The 15,212-nt window shown below is 41.6% G+C and overlaps 1 pseudogene; it reads left to right on the forward strand.

Annotated features, from left to right (window-relative positions):
* LOC106808698 overlaps positions 1–7,197 on the forward strand; it is a 12,078-nt pseudogene extending 4,881 nt beyond the window's left edge.
* Positions 7,198–15,212: the final 8,015 nt, after the last annotated feature.

Genomic DNA, 15,212 nt, shown 5'->3' on the forward strand with positions numbered 1-15,212 from the left:
GTGTGTGTGTGTGTGTGTGTGTGTGTGTGGGAGGGGGTGCGCGCGCGTGTGTGTCTGAGTGGGGGGTGTATATAGGCCTATATTTTTTGTTTTTAATCTTTATTTATATAGTGTAATATGTCAGTTGTTATGACGATGCGATACGCATAACATAAGCAAATTTCCTGCTCTGTTATAGGTGAACTGGCGCCCAGTGCTGACAGGTATAAGTCTTCAATTCTGTCTGGGAATTTTCATCCTACGTGTGCCCTTCGGCTTTCATGCCTTCCACTTTCTAGGAGAACAGATGCAGGCATTTTTCAAATATTCTGACTATGGCGCGCAGTTCATTTTCGGGAAAGCATATGAAGCACACTTCTTCGCGTTCAAGGTTAATAATTTTTTAATGACCATAAGATCATGATATACTAATTTATTAATTATAAAAATTATTAATTATTAAATAATTATAATGAATTAATAATAATTGTGAATTAATAATTAATAATTATTGTATTATTATTATTCTCAGTTATAATTAAGAACTAAGATTTAGAGTAATATTTAGGTGGAATTAAGTAACGTTAATAACGTAAAAGTAAATAACGTTTAATTAACCTATTAAACGTATATTTTGGGCAGCTACGATCCGCGATCTGTACCAAAAGTAATAATTTTAGTTAGATATTTATATATAACTTTATTAATTCTGAAAATGAAGCCGAACATGAAGCATACGTTATGATATGCTAATGAACTACCGGATAAGAAAGTTACTAAGCCATTGCTTCCAACAATTACATTATATAACAGCAACAACTTTAGTAGTAATTATATAATATAATTTGCTATAAGCAATGGTTATAGGTGACTTCAGATTCGACAGAGAGATTTTATATTATATCTTTTTTTTTTATTTGCTTTCTAGATTTTGCCGTTTTTTTTTATTTGCTTTCTAGATTTTGCCGGTCATCGTCTACTTTTCCACGGCTATATCAATCGTATATTACCTGGGCGCCATGCAAGTAGTCACAAAGGCTGTTGCCCGTACCATGATGGCTGTCATGGGAACCACCGTAGCTGAATCTGTGAACGCGGTCGCTAACATTTTCCTTGGACAGGTTTGAAAACCTACAATTTATATATCTATGGCTGACAAATTTCTAATCTATCGTTTGATTTCCTCTTTCTTTGTGACCACACCCACACACACACACACCCACACACACACACACCCACCCACACACGCACGCATGCACGCACGCACGCACGCACGCACGCACACGCACGCACATACAAACACACACACACACACTCGCGCACACAGATACTTATGTAGAGTTAATTAGTATATGTATATCATTAATATCAATATTAAAGATTATGAAAATTTATGTTAAGATATTGTATTGGCTGGGAAAAAGGATCGTATAATAGCGGCTATATAATTAATTAATATAATTATTGCATGTTTATGTTTGCTCGACTAGTGGTACCCCGGACGGCCCGTCCTTGTGCAAACCGAAGGTTTGAGTTCTTATATGCAGCGGCACGCTCCTCCTACTGGCAATTTAATACAAAACAGAGAATTACATATGGGAATTTCACATAGGAATTCGTCTAATCTGAATTCGTGGGCAACAGTGACTGACTTGACACCGCGTTTGCTGGTAAGCATGTCATCGTAGCATCGTTGAAAATTGTTGGCATTTAAAAGCGCACCAAAAACTATAATAAAACTTAAATAACCCTAATTACCTCAATGACTACGCCCACCGTATGCCACTCACGACGTTTACTCGGTGACGTGGCCCTCCGAATCCCCATTGGTTGATACAAATCACGTGCCACAAGCTCCTCAATGACGCCCCAGTGTTGTCAAGGCACATCCATAACACAAAACCCCAATGCCTCAATAGCTGAACGCCTAGAGCAGAGACGACACGGCTGAAATGTCGTTGGATCGAATCCCATCTGTTTTTTCATTATTTTCCTGTTTTCTGTATTTTTCTATGTTTATCCATATTTACATGATTTATTTACAACAATTTAATAACAACAAATAATTTTTTTTGGTTTATAGAGTTAGGGTTAGGGTTAGGGTCACAATGCACCATAAAACAGGAGTTTGAGGTACGTGATTTGTATCAACCAATGGGATTTGGGAGCTATGCAGGCACAGCTGTATATTTCGCCGTCGTTGAATTTCTCTTGCGTTTCGCGTGATTGACGGAGCAGTTCTTCAGTGATTCTCATGCAATAGCAATGTTTCATGTGTAGCGAATTCGACCCGCTGTACAACATACACTATAGCATGCGTCAGCATTACTTCAACCTTGAAGACGTACGGCTTCGTAGCCACGTGGGCTAGCAGCAGATTAGAAAGGAAAGCCATGCTGCACCACTTGACCTATAGTTTAATTGGACGGGACACCTGCAGGTCACACGTGGGGGTCACATGACTGTGACCACGTGGTGTCCCACGGCTGTATATAAGCTGCGGCGTCCAGCTCCAAAGCAACACAGAGCCAGCTTGGCTCAGTCAGGGAAGCTCGCACCCTCCCACTGCTCTCTAGCTGCTGGTGGCTTGTTCGCCCTGCTAGCTGACCATGTAAGGTGTAGTGGAGCTCGGTCAAAAGTCTACGGAAGGATACACAGCGCAGGACGAGGATCACGCCGCTTGCTGCCCCCTTCCTGACGCAAGGATACACAGCGCAGAGCCAGCTCGGCTCAATCAGGGAATTTCGAACCCTCTCACTGCTCGTGCACGCACGCACGTGTAAGTTCACACGCACGCATGCACGCACGTGTACGTGCACACGCACGCACGCACGCATGCACGCACGTGTACGTGCACACGCACGCAGCACGCACTACGTAAACAGCGCTTTATATCAGAACATGTGGTCATTCATCTGTAAATGTCAAGCAGCACGCTTTGCTTCTGCCAACCACAACACGTAACAAATACACGTGACCTGATCTATGACGTCACGTGAAAAATCGCTATTAGGCCTGCGCGGTGGCGTGTGCATATGTTTGCTAGTGAATTAGACCCGCTAAAATTCGAGACTGTTTGCTGGCAGCAATTGATCCGTTCGCTGCCCTTTCGATTTGGCGCAAGGATCAATAGCTGTCAGTGCGTGATACTTTCGTAGGACGTTCCCGTGGTCGCGTGTGCCTTGCCGCGGAACTGCGCGCAAGATTCGCGCTTAACGGGCAGGATCAACACCTCTCAGGCGACGCTTCTCTGGTATCCGGTCTCTCATCTGGATATGTTTTTTTGGTGCAGTAGACTTGCTGATCCTATCAGAAGAAGAGGGCACTTTTGTGTCAGCTCTGCAAAGTGATGTAAAATCGCAGTTATACGATGATTGTGTGTTTATTTTTGCTTTGCAGACTGAGGCACCATTGCTGATAAAGCCATTTCTACCAAACATGACGCGCTCAGAGCTACATGCTGTAATGACTGGGGGCTTCGCAACCATAGCTGGTGGAATTATGGCTGCATATATAGGCTTTGGGGTAATATTCTAGACCAGTGCAAATCGAATCGATTAGGGGGGGAGATCAGATTAGAACGGAACCTGCTTTGTGGAAATTCATAGTAGATACCATCAAAATGTCAATATAAATTCAGATTCCAGATAGAATCCAAACTGTGGACGCCAATTTAGTTGAGCAATTTATGGTTTTTGCTACCCTATTATCACATTTCCTTTGTCACATGTTCATATAAAAAACGCTCGCGACAGTTTTAGGAGTGGCAAGGCATATAGATGCTGTGATCCAGTGCAACTGCTGGAGAATAATGACATCTGACAGAGCTCCCACAGATACAGAGTTGGTTGGGGGATGCCCAGAATTTATTTTTAGCATAAATGCTTGCAATGTAATATATAGGGTCTCAATAGACATTTTTCATGATTGCCAGATTAATTCACAGTTTCAGAATTGTTATGCGTTGAATGCTATAGTTTAAAAAAAGCTACAATGAACCCAGTCACGTTTACCGGACCGTTCAAAATCATGGGGTGGTTCTAAATTCCCCCCTTACGTCCCACATTACAGCTGTCTATCTTGAGTAAAAGCGATTGTTTTATGCAAAACCACTAGATACCGGCATCGCATCTGATAGCCGCATCAGTAATGACTGCTCCAGGAGCCTTGGCCGTCTCCAAGTTATTCTACCCTGAGTCCGAGGTGTCGAAGATGAAGGACGTTGGCGATATCCAGATGCCTAAAGGGTGCGAAACAATAATTACACTACGCGCATGGACGGGTCTTACCTGTCAATGCATGGTTTTGCGCGACACTGAATGCTAATCCAAAATCGTCGAGAGAGAGAGCGAGAGAGAGAGAGAGAGAGAGAGAGAGAGAGAGAGAGAGAGAGAGAGCGAGAGAGAGAGCATGCGAATGTCGTCGGTATGAAATGTAGTATGATCACAATGCTTATGCTCGCCATTACACATTGGTGATAATTAATACAATTTACTTGTACGACTTCTCGCTCGCTGCAGAAATGAGCGGAATATCATTCGAAGCAGCATCAGCTGGGGCTTCTGCTTCCATAAAGATCGTCAGTCACATCGCAGCCAACCTTCTTGGTTTCCTCGAATCCTTACAGTTCGTCCAATGCCATTCTCTCGTATTTCGGCAGCTTGTCGAACTTTCCGCAGCTGTCGTTTGAGGTAAGCTCAAGCAAAATTGACGTTAGAGTGTTCTATCCGTCTAGACTCTCTAGAGCGATGCTAGCTAGGCAGTAGCTGTAGACCGATCAGCGCGGCGATCGGGGCACGCAAGACGCTCTGCTTAGCAACGAAGTGTCGAAATCGAAGAGTCGAGTTCTAGATAAACTGAATTGCGTGCTCATTGTCGTCTGACGGCATTAATTTGCCTGACAGGACTGACAAGCAGATCTAGCGATTATTGTCGCGGTAGGTTGATCTAAAGGATCCAGCCACCAGTTGGCGCCTCACACGTAAAGAATATAAAGGGCTTACTTTGACCCGCGACTTAGCTTGCATAATATAAAGTTTATTCATACACGCACCACGTTCGCACGCACGCACGCATGCACCCAACCCACAGGCATATATATAATATATATATATTATATAATATATATAATATAATATTATATATAATGTATATATGCATATATATATATTATATATATATATATATATATATGCCTATATACGTCAATGTTTTGCAGTTGATATGCTCCTACATATTCCGGCCATGCGCCTTCCTGATGGGTGTGGAGTGGAGTGACTGTGGCCTGGTAGCTGAGCTGCTTGGCACAAAGACATTTATGAATGAATTCATTGCCTACGATCGGCTTGGTGAATTCATCACGAATCGTGAATCAGGGACTTGCTCTCAAGATTACCCCTGTATGTCGGTAAGAGTCTGGACTTAAGCAAAATTAAGCTACTCCGTTTGTAGTCACATGGTTGAACACAGAGTGTGATTTGCAAGCAAGCTAGAGTAGCACGACAATTGCAACTTAATTGGCGAATTGGACCAACTTCCCAACTATACAACCGAGAATCGGCAGTGTAAACGCAAAAGTTGCGCGACCAACCGATCGATAGCAACTAGTTGGGAGATTAGTACATGTTCTATTTTCGCCAACTCGGAGTTGCTGAATTGCGAAATTAGTCCAACTCGCCAATTCGCTAACATAAAGTTAGTAGTGTATACCCAGGTTGCAGAGGTAGCAGATGCAGTTCAGCACGTTCGTACGGAATACGGATTATCTATAGACGCTGCTAATAATCCGAATAATTGTGCCACAACACTATATATATGTATATATATTATAGTACATATTAGTCGAATGCATATAATACATGTAAAGATAATGTCGTAAACTGGCGCGGAACATACCTTGCCACCGTAAATGTAAGCCGACTAACATGCGTTATACTATTAGTTTATAAGTTAAATATCAAGACAAATAGGAATATTCGTTAGATATGTTGCTACAACGTGCTTCACATTTCTCGGCAATGTTACCATTAATGTTTGCTGAGGTTTCACAAGAGAAACGGCGAGTAATATCACAAATGCGTTTTTATTTATTCCGTGTCGGGTTACGATCTCGAAGAAATCTTGTTATTGCCATAACTGTACTACACGACCATACTATTACTACTCGAAAAATGTGTGCATGGGACCATGTTTTTTTTTCGGCAGATTCGTTCTGAAACGATCACGACCTATGCTCTGTGCGGGTTTGCAAATCTGAGCTCTATCGGTGTGGCGGTTGGTGGTCTCGGAGCGATGGCGCCATCTAGGAAGAGTGAGCTAGCCGGGTTGGCAGTCCATGCGCTGATTGCTGGCACGGTTGCCTGCTTCATGTCCGCCTGCATTGCTGGTAAGTAGCGGAAAAGGTTTGCTCGTGGGTCGAGGAATTGTTGAATAGGATACACAGAGAGGTAGATCTTCTTAGCACGTGGAATGGCTCAAATTTCGATTAAAACACCAAATATGGCTGATGTGCTATATGATACGTGCTAAATGTAATGTGAAGATGATTGAAACGCAATTGGTTTAGCGTGGCATCGTTTTTTTTCAAAATGGTTGTCATGAAATTTTTAAATACATTTTGTTTGATATTTTTCTTTTACCTGTTTATGGGTGCTAGGAAGCTCTATTAGAGGGAATCGAGAATGATTATAATCCGCTAGGAAGAGGAAGTCACTCTGTCTTTAGTGTTTCTCGAAGTTATGGTATTTTGTATTTGTGATTTCCGACACTAACCCATTAATTACAAACGGATAACAAATTTAATTTAATTTGAATTGACGTCTAGGAAATGCAATTTTAAATACCATTTCTTCAAAGGTTTATCACTCGGAAATCCATGACGTTGTATGCAACTATCTAACATATATATAGTGCCTATATATATATATATATCTGATATATATATATATATATATACGAGGCATTTCCTGAGAGGAGCTCACAAGTACATTTTAAGTGGCCAGGGTTTCCGTGTGCGCACTGGAGGAGAGCTAGGCCCTATGCGATGTGTGTACACGTTGTAGTTACCGCGTAAATGTCGATCGTTAAGATGGCTGCACTTTTTCCATTGCAGGCCTGCTCATCAGCGACCCTGGCTATTCCCTCACGCCAGGCATGTCGATCAACGTAACAGATGGCGTTAACACTACGCTCAGCAATCTCACTGCACTGAATTTGTAGCGATATCGTGTTAGTTACAGACGGAGTGACAAAATTAAATGACAAAACAATTTTAGATTCAGGAGTAAGATAATAACAGAATATAATAAGAATAATAAAATATTAGATAATAATTATAATATGAGATGCTAATATCATCTGTCATTAGTTTACTTCTGATAGACTGTAAGCAGATTTACGTCTATGCATGGAAGCAAGCGCGGATGGGGGGAGACACGTGTTCATTAAAATGTTTATTGGCACACTTACATACATACTTACTTACTTGGCATGTTTGGTGGGTGGATAGTGCGTAACAAATACGAAAAGAGCTTCTAATAGCTACTTACCAGGCACAACCATTTTAATAATAATAATAATAATAATAATAATAATAATAATACATTCCTGGATTCTCGCAGCCATGAGAATCTACCGTGTGTCACCAACCATCATCATTCAGTTCATGGAAGCTACAATAAAGAAATGGAAGAGTGAAATGCTCCTCTTCTCTCAAGGAGGCTGCCTCGGGACAGAAGATATCTCAATCAAGAGAGGAATCTTCCAGGGCGACTCGCTCTCTCCCCTGCTATTCTGCTTAGCACTAACGCCGCTTACCAACATGCTGAATAGACAGGGTCTGGGATTTACAGTCGATAAACACAACACCATCAGCCACCTGCTCTACAAGGATGACCTCAAACTGTTCACCAAGAACGAATATGAGCTGGAGCAGGCCTTGGTAAAAGTCAAAGCATTCAGTGATGACATCAAAATGTAGTTCGGCTTGGAAAAGTGTGCAACCGCAATCTTAAAAGGTGGTAAGCTCGCAAAAAGTCTAAATATCGAGCTTGATGACAAGACGGCCCTACAAAGTCTGAATCACGAAGACACCTACAAATATCTTGGTGTAGACGAAAGTGATGGCATTCAGCATGCAAAGATGAAGGAGAACATTACTAAGGAGTACTATCGCCGAGTTCGCCTAGTTCTCAAGTCTGAGCTCTGCTCAAAAACAAGATAACAGCGGTCAATAGCCTGGCCCTCCCGGTCCCCGTGTACAGCTTCGGGGGTGATCAACTGGTTGCGATCAGATATCGAAAGGATGGATCGCAAGACAAGAAAGCTACTAACCATGCACGGGCTCCATCACCCAAAAGCAGATGTAGAGCGACTGTACATCAAGAGGCAAAATTGTGGTCGTTGTCTCATTGAACTGATGTCTGCGTACAACACTGACATTGTAGGTCTAGGCGACTACATCGAGCTTAAGGAAGACAAATTTATAACGCTTATTAGAATCAAAGCACGCTCTCTTACGTGAGGCTAAAGAAATCACAGCCAAATACTTGTCTCCTCATCTCACCAGCCAATCCTCAACAAAGCAGAGACTGAAGGCCAATATGGAAGCAGAGAAGACCGAGGTATTGAAGAACAAGCCTTTGCATGGAAGATTCTACAAGAGCCTCGACAGGCCATTTGTCGACAAGATTGCAAGCGTTGCCTGGCTGAGTAGTTCCGGGCTCAAGGGGGAGACGGAAAGCCTGATCATTGCAGCCCAAGACCAAGCACTCAACACCAGATACCATCAACGCAACATCCTCAAGCAACAGGTCAACAGCAAGTGCAGAATGTGCAGCAAAGCAGAGGAGACCATCAGCCACATCATCGCCGGATGCACAGTACTGGCCCCAACCGAGTACACAAACCGCCATAACAAGGTAGCCAGCTGTCTGCACTGGTCAATCTGCAGTGAACTTGGTAAGTAAGTACCAGACAAGGGGTATGAACATACTCCGAGACCAGTTACCAACATCGGAGATACTACCACAATGTGGGATACGGCATAAAATGTTATATGTGATATCAACTTACGTACCGGTAGTTATTTCATTGCTGTAGGCAAAGCGCCCATAATAATAATGACTATTATAGTTTTTAACTAGACACTGCCCGTTGCCACTGCCGTAGACACTGCCGTGTATGTTTATATTTATTTCTATAAAAAAACACTTATTGAAAGTGTTAAAACAATATATTAACTCATATAAGATCCGATAGGTGGCGGGGTTTGTTTTTATTAGAGCCCCGCGCTCCATGCAAAAATTTCCCCCTATTTTAATGTTTTTGAACGTGGAATGTAAAAAAAATAAAACTGTGAAAAAAAAAATCTGTAGAATGTTCCGACCAAGTTTGGAGAGGATCCGTTGAGCGGTGCGGAAACGTATAGCCGGACACACACAGAAAATCCCCAATCTATTCGCTCTTAGCGAGATTTGAGTGTGCGTAATTTTAAATGCGCTTGCATGGATGTAAGATGGTAATTTAAAACGACGAGTTTCGAACGAGAGGATGTCCATGGATACATTAAAGACGTATTTGTAAGAAAATCGCAAAAAAGAAAGAAAGAAGGAAGGAAGGAATTAAAATATGCAGCCCCTCGATAATATGCCCCTCGGACAAAGAGCAAGTGCAACAGGACAAAGATGTAAGATGAAATATCCAGGGGTTAGTCGTCCTTGGTAGTAGGAAGTTTTAGCGCGACGGTGTTATGCACGTAACTTCACGCTTTGTGCGCGTATGTGATGGTAGGCACGCGTGGTGGTGGCTAGAGCCGCCGACAAGCGCTTCCAAATTTGCATTTATTTTAATGTGAGACGGAAGAGCAGTGTTGGGCGCCATATATTTACATGCATACATACATGCATAATGTGCGCGAAGGCGGCTAGCGTTGTACGCGTCTGTCACGGTAGGTCTGGCCGACAATCATGTAACCGCCAGGATTTACCTGGATATACAGTCGTTGTCGTCGTCTTCGTCGCCGTCGCCGTCGCTATTTTCGTCGCTACCGCTGCCGTCGTCGCCGTCGCCGCCGCGCCGCCGTCTTCGTCGCCGTCGCCGTCGCCATTTTCGTCGTCGTCGTCGTCGTCGTCGTCGTCTTCGCGCCGTCGTCGGTTTGTGTCATAACCCACGTGGCGGACACTTATATATTAAATTTTGATCTTTTTTTCTGCATTTATGAATGTTTGGGTGAGAGACACCACGTTTATTATCCAAATCCGGGATTGACCTTGAGACTTAATATGAACAGTGATAAGTATTTGTATACGCTGTGCCAGCTGTGTGATGGTTTATGTGATAACATCCTTGTTTTCGCATTATTTATTAGACATAGTCTGCGCTTTTCCCACTATAGTTTCATCATAATCATGATAACTGAAAATTCGTGTCATTTCATGTTATGTGCACTTGTAATGCTCTACTCTGAACCATTGCTATTATACACGGAAATACTCGGAACAAACGAATGCGATTCCATTATGTTTTTTTATATTACGTTGTAGTGACGTACGTTGTACTGTATGGTCAACATTACCAGACGCGCTTAACAATTACGCTATTGAAAGTCGAAACCCTGTGGTTCACATTCTGCTTGAAGCATCGCGCATTTGAAAATCATAAATACTTACATAATACAACAGAAACTTTTTTCGCTGGTGCACCGCAATGGCTCACAAGAATGACGACAATAATCAGCGAATAAGCAGACATAGCAGAGTATATATATATTATGTAGAAAGATAGATAGAACTTAAGGAATTCGCAGGCGTGTTTCTTAAAAACATTTTAATTTCTAGATGCAAAGTGGTACATTTTACTTCATTATGAGACGCTATTATTTTTACTAAACTATAATGCCAAAACTTAAGATTAACACATTTTTGTCATTCTAAATCCACAGCCGCGCACGACAGTTTACACACGATGTTAAGTAACGTTGGCTGTTATATTAAACTGCAAATTTAAGACGACTATTCTTCCTTATACTAGACAAGACTTACTCTTTTCGATACTATGGTTATAAATAGAAAATCCATTGATATCTTTCCATCATCTACAATATGAAAAATTGCCAGATATCCGAAAGCTGGCAGATGTATCGTCCATAAATGTAGTAATTTTGTTAAGGCTGTTATATTAAGTGACTAAAGGAATAAATTTCCATATAAAAAAAGCCATTTTAGTAAAGCAATTTAAGACATTAAACTTGTGTCAAAGTGGGACAGCACATATCGGAAATAACACGTCACTAACAAGAAATATTCGAGACACCGGCAACGAATATATAGCCTAATATAACGCTTATATAGCTTACTATATAACAGAGGGTATAGTAGAGAAACAGCACACGCCTGACTTGTTAGTACACATCAATCGATTTAAAAGATCCTTGTCTTAGATTTTAATCACAAAATTACCCAGTCAAACTGGAATATATCACAGGCTTATTGTTCTAACAGATTCTATTAAATTAGTTGACATACGGAGTTGACGTACTAACGTACAGTATCATTTTCTAGAAACTGCTAATTTATGGTGTGGGACGGGGGGGGGCATATTGCGGTGAACGCAAAAATACTACACAATTCTACACTTTTTGGTAAAACTGAGACAAGTGATACTAGAAAAGTTGAGCGCATTATACGATCAATGAATTTAATAGTGTTTCGTGAGCCGGCTATAGTCTGATGATAATCATAATAAGAATAAGAAACAGATTTATGAAACGAATAGCTAATTGGTCAGGCATCAGACGTTTCCTTCCCCTATTACCGTAAAGACATTTATAATCACGTACATATACTCACGCGCATAATCTCCGTGTATATACATGTGATCATACACATAACGTACATCGGTACATACAATAATTAACACCAAAATGGTTGGATAACTGCAATACATCGTATGCACATGAATATGGCAACCATAATAATCGAATCTCGACAAAATTATCCAGCACTGTACAGCAACCATGATCAATACCGCAGAGAAAGAGCGAATAACTTTCGAGGAAAATTAAAATAAAACCCCCAAAAACGAGTATAACGAGAAATAAGTGAAACAAAACGTAATAAATAAAACAATTGGATCACCATTAGGCGACGGGCGTGGCGTATCGCGATATATCCCCCCTCCCGCGTGCGGTGGCTGCTATAATTATCATCCCCAAAACTCCCCTAAGTGTGTACAGTCGTACATAAACTTGGCGCACGCCCTCTAACGCAATAAAACCGGTTTCTTCTCGTGTTGGCCTGCACGCTAAACTCAAATTCAATATTCAATCATACCGTGCTGCATGAGCCTCCCCGCGATAAATAATAAGACACAACATAATACAGTACATGTACATAACAGGGCGTCAAGTTCCTATTTTTTCCTATTTTCTGGGCAATTCCTATTTTCTCCTATTTTCTGGACAAATTCCTATTTTTTCCTATTTTCTGGGCAATTCCTATTTTCTCCTATTTTCTGGACAAATTCCTATTTTTTCCTATTTTTGAGGGCTTTTTATTTTTTTGAATCCAGAATTGTATGTATCCTTCTCAGAATGCAGGAATTTACATTTCAGTTAACCCAATTTTCAAAAAATTTCCTGGTGAGGACCCTCAGACCCTCCACCTCTTACTTTAAATTAACGTAATAAACTCTTTACTATCACCGATTTTATTTCATCAGGCCATCTAATGAACACATATTCCTATTTAACATAATTATTTGTGCTTTATAGTAAAAATTTATTGCACAATTTCTGAATAATCTTATATCATGTGCATGTCTAGTCTTTATTTTTAATCATTATCACTACTATTTTGGAGTAGTCTACAGGTATGGGTGCTTATGCATGTATAAATTGCTTATCAATTTTAACATGCATTTCTCATTAAAACCTCAAAATATTGTTCGCATGTGATGTAACTCCAAATATGTATATTAATAAAACCATTTGTGGTGGATCGGGATGACTGTAGGGGTGTTGGGAGGCCATCTAACGCAAAAAGATTCCTATTTAACATGTATTTTCTCACCAAAATTCCTATTTTTCTCCTATTTTTTTTAAATACCTATTTTCCTATTTTTTGAGCGTCACTTGTCACTTGACGCCCTGACATAATATAGAATACATGTACATTTTCATAGACGCAGTAAGCGCCGCAGCTTGGAAGCGTATATGCGGAGCGAGGGAAGACAGCAGTGCAGGTTATTAGTTAGACGATATCTGCAGAGCCCTTCACGCGCAGACCTTTACTAAACAATCACCGGGTTTATCGAGTGGCCAAGTGTCCCTATAAAATACGAGTTTTTTTTCCTATACGCAGGCGACTAATTAATTAGCGCGAAGATATATTGCGCGCTTGAAAAAAAAACGATGCCCGTTGAAGATCCGATATCGCGAAACTTTAAATTTTTTCCCGAGATGCCGAATCTTTTACGAAAATGAGACGGAGTCCTAATATAAAGTGCCATTTAGCGCGGGACGTTGATAGAGAGCAACCTGTATGCAGGCCTACATTTAAAAATTACCGCTACTCTATTGGCAGGAAAGTTTACCGAATATCCGAAGGAGAACATTTTTCGTCTCGGGAAAGTTCGACTCGATAAAGCTGCTATAACGCAGCTTCAGCCTTCACAGTTTGGCGTAAAAAAAAACGTTGATCACATAATAGTCGTCAACCTTCGTGCGTACGCGCGTGCATTTGTGCGCGCGTAATTTTGTGCGTGTCCGCGATCAACGTGTGTGTTATTGTGAAGACATGCAGCCAAAGTAAAATATTTCCAACATCGTAACGATGCAGGTGTTCTTCGATTTGATATATATATAGGGTATAGGTTAGAACCGAAACTTTACAAGACTGAGCAGCGATATGCTATAATACATGCATACAATACAATCGGGTACCTATAAGATCCCAAGGGGGGCCCACCTTAATCTGATTGGTGACAACGGGTAAGAACTTAAGTTTTTAGGACGTTTAATTTTCGAGTAACGAAGTTCGACGTTTGAATGAACCTTCTGGGATCTCGTAGGCACACATTGGCATCACGCTAGCGTGGAATGCGGTCGCCGGTACTCCCTCGATTGCAATACGAAAGATCAGTATGTAACTATACGAGGACAGCGACAAACGATTATTTTCGGAACGCGGGATTGGACAATACTAATTATCTGAGAACCGGGGAAATAATTGTTCGATTCGAGAATAGTCAACCTGGACGCGGGATTAGACAATGTATATGATCTGGGAACCGAGCAACAAATTTTTCGATTCGAGAACAGTCAAGCGGGGGACGCGGGAAAGCAGAAATTGCAATTTTTATTATCCGGGAATTCGATGAAAGGCACGTTCTTTACCTGATAAACTGGGGATGCTCCCACCTTTGCCGTTCTCCCCCCACCCTTCCGACTGCCCCCAGCTGCCACGCTATGAGATGACAGGACGCTACAGTGTGATGTCGTCATGCAGGATCTGGTCGGCGTTGCGTGACGTCACGTGTCGCTCGCTGCGGTGATTATCTAAGTGTTCGTATGCGGGCATCCCCATCGCATAAGTCTTCAATTCTACACAGTCGGTCAAGATGCCGCCACCTGTGCACGGAAAGCATAACAGATGCTAAGAACGTGATTGTTTATCGTTCGAATTTCGAATGGTGCTTTCGTCGGTGCATTCCGGCATCATGTTAGCCTACAATAGGTCGCCAACAATTTATATCGTAAGAGGATCACCCGAGAGGACGTTAGAGCACGGACGACATATATAATTTGTACAAGCCCGGCTGTGATTTATATACCTGGTGGCAAGACTACAATATTGTAATATTTTTTTATTGGCGGCTATCTGTATTTGTACGTGTACGTATATTCGTTTTGGATTTACTATTGGTATTTTTTTCTTCGGTTAACCAACATAAAAACGGATTTAATTTTAGAGTCGCGCTCGAAATTCGAATGAGACCTCTGGGCTTTCATATACAAGGGGCGCACTAAACCCCAGAATGACAGCGTTTGTCACGATCGTGTCCGCGCAGTGAAATTCTGGGTTTTCTCCGGTACACTTTTTGTCCGGGGCGCGATTTCAGATGGCACGCACACGGCAACATGCGTGAAAGCGAGTAGACTGCGACACAAACACACACACACACACACACACACACACACACACACACACACACACACACACAAACTCTCAAAAGCG

This window comes from Priapulus caudatus, unplaced genomic scaffold (genome assembly GCF_000485595.1).
Source record: "Priapulus caudatus unplaced genomic scaffold, Priapulus_caudatus-5.0.1 Scaffold297, whole genome shotgun sequence".
NCBI lineage: Eukaryota > Metazoa > Priapulida > Priapulimorpha > Priapulimorphida > Priapulidae > Priapulus > Priapulus caudatus.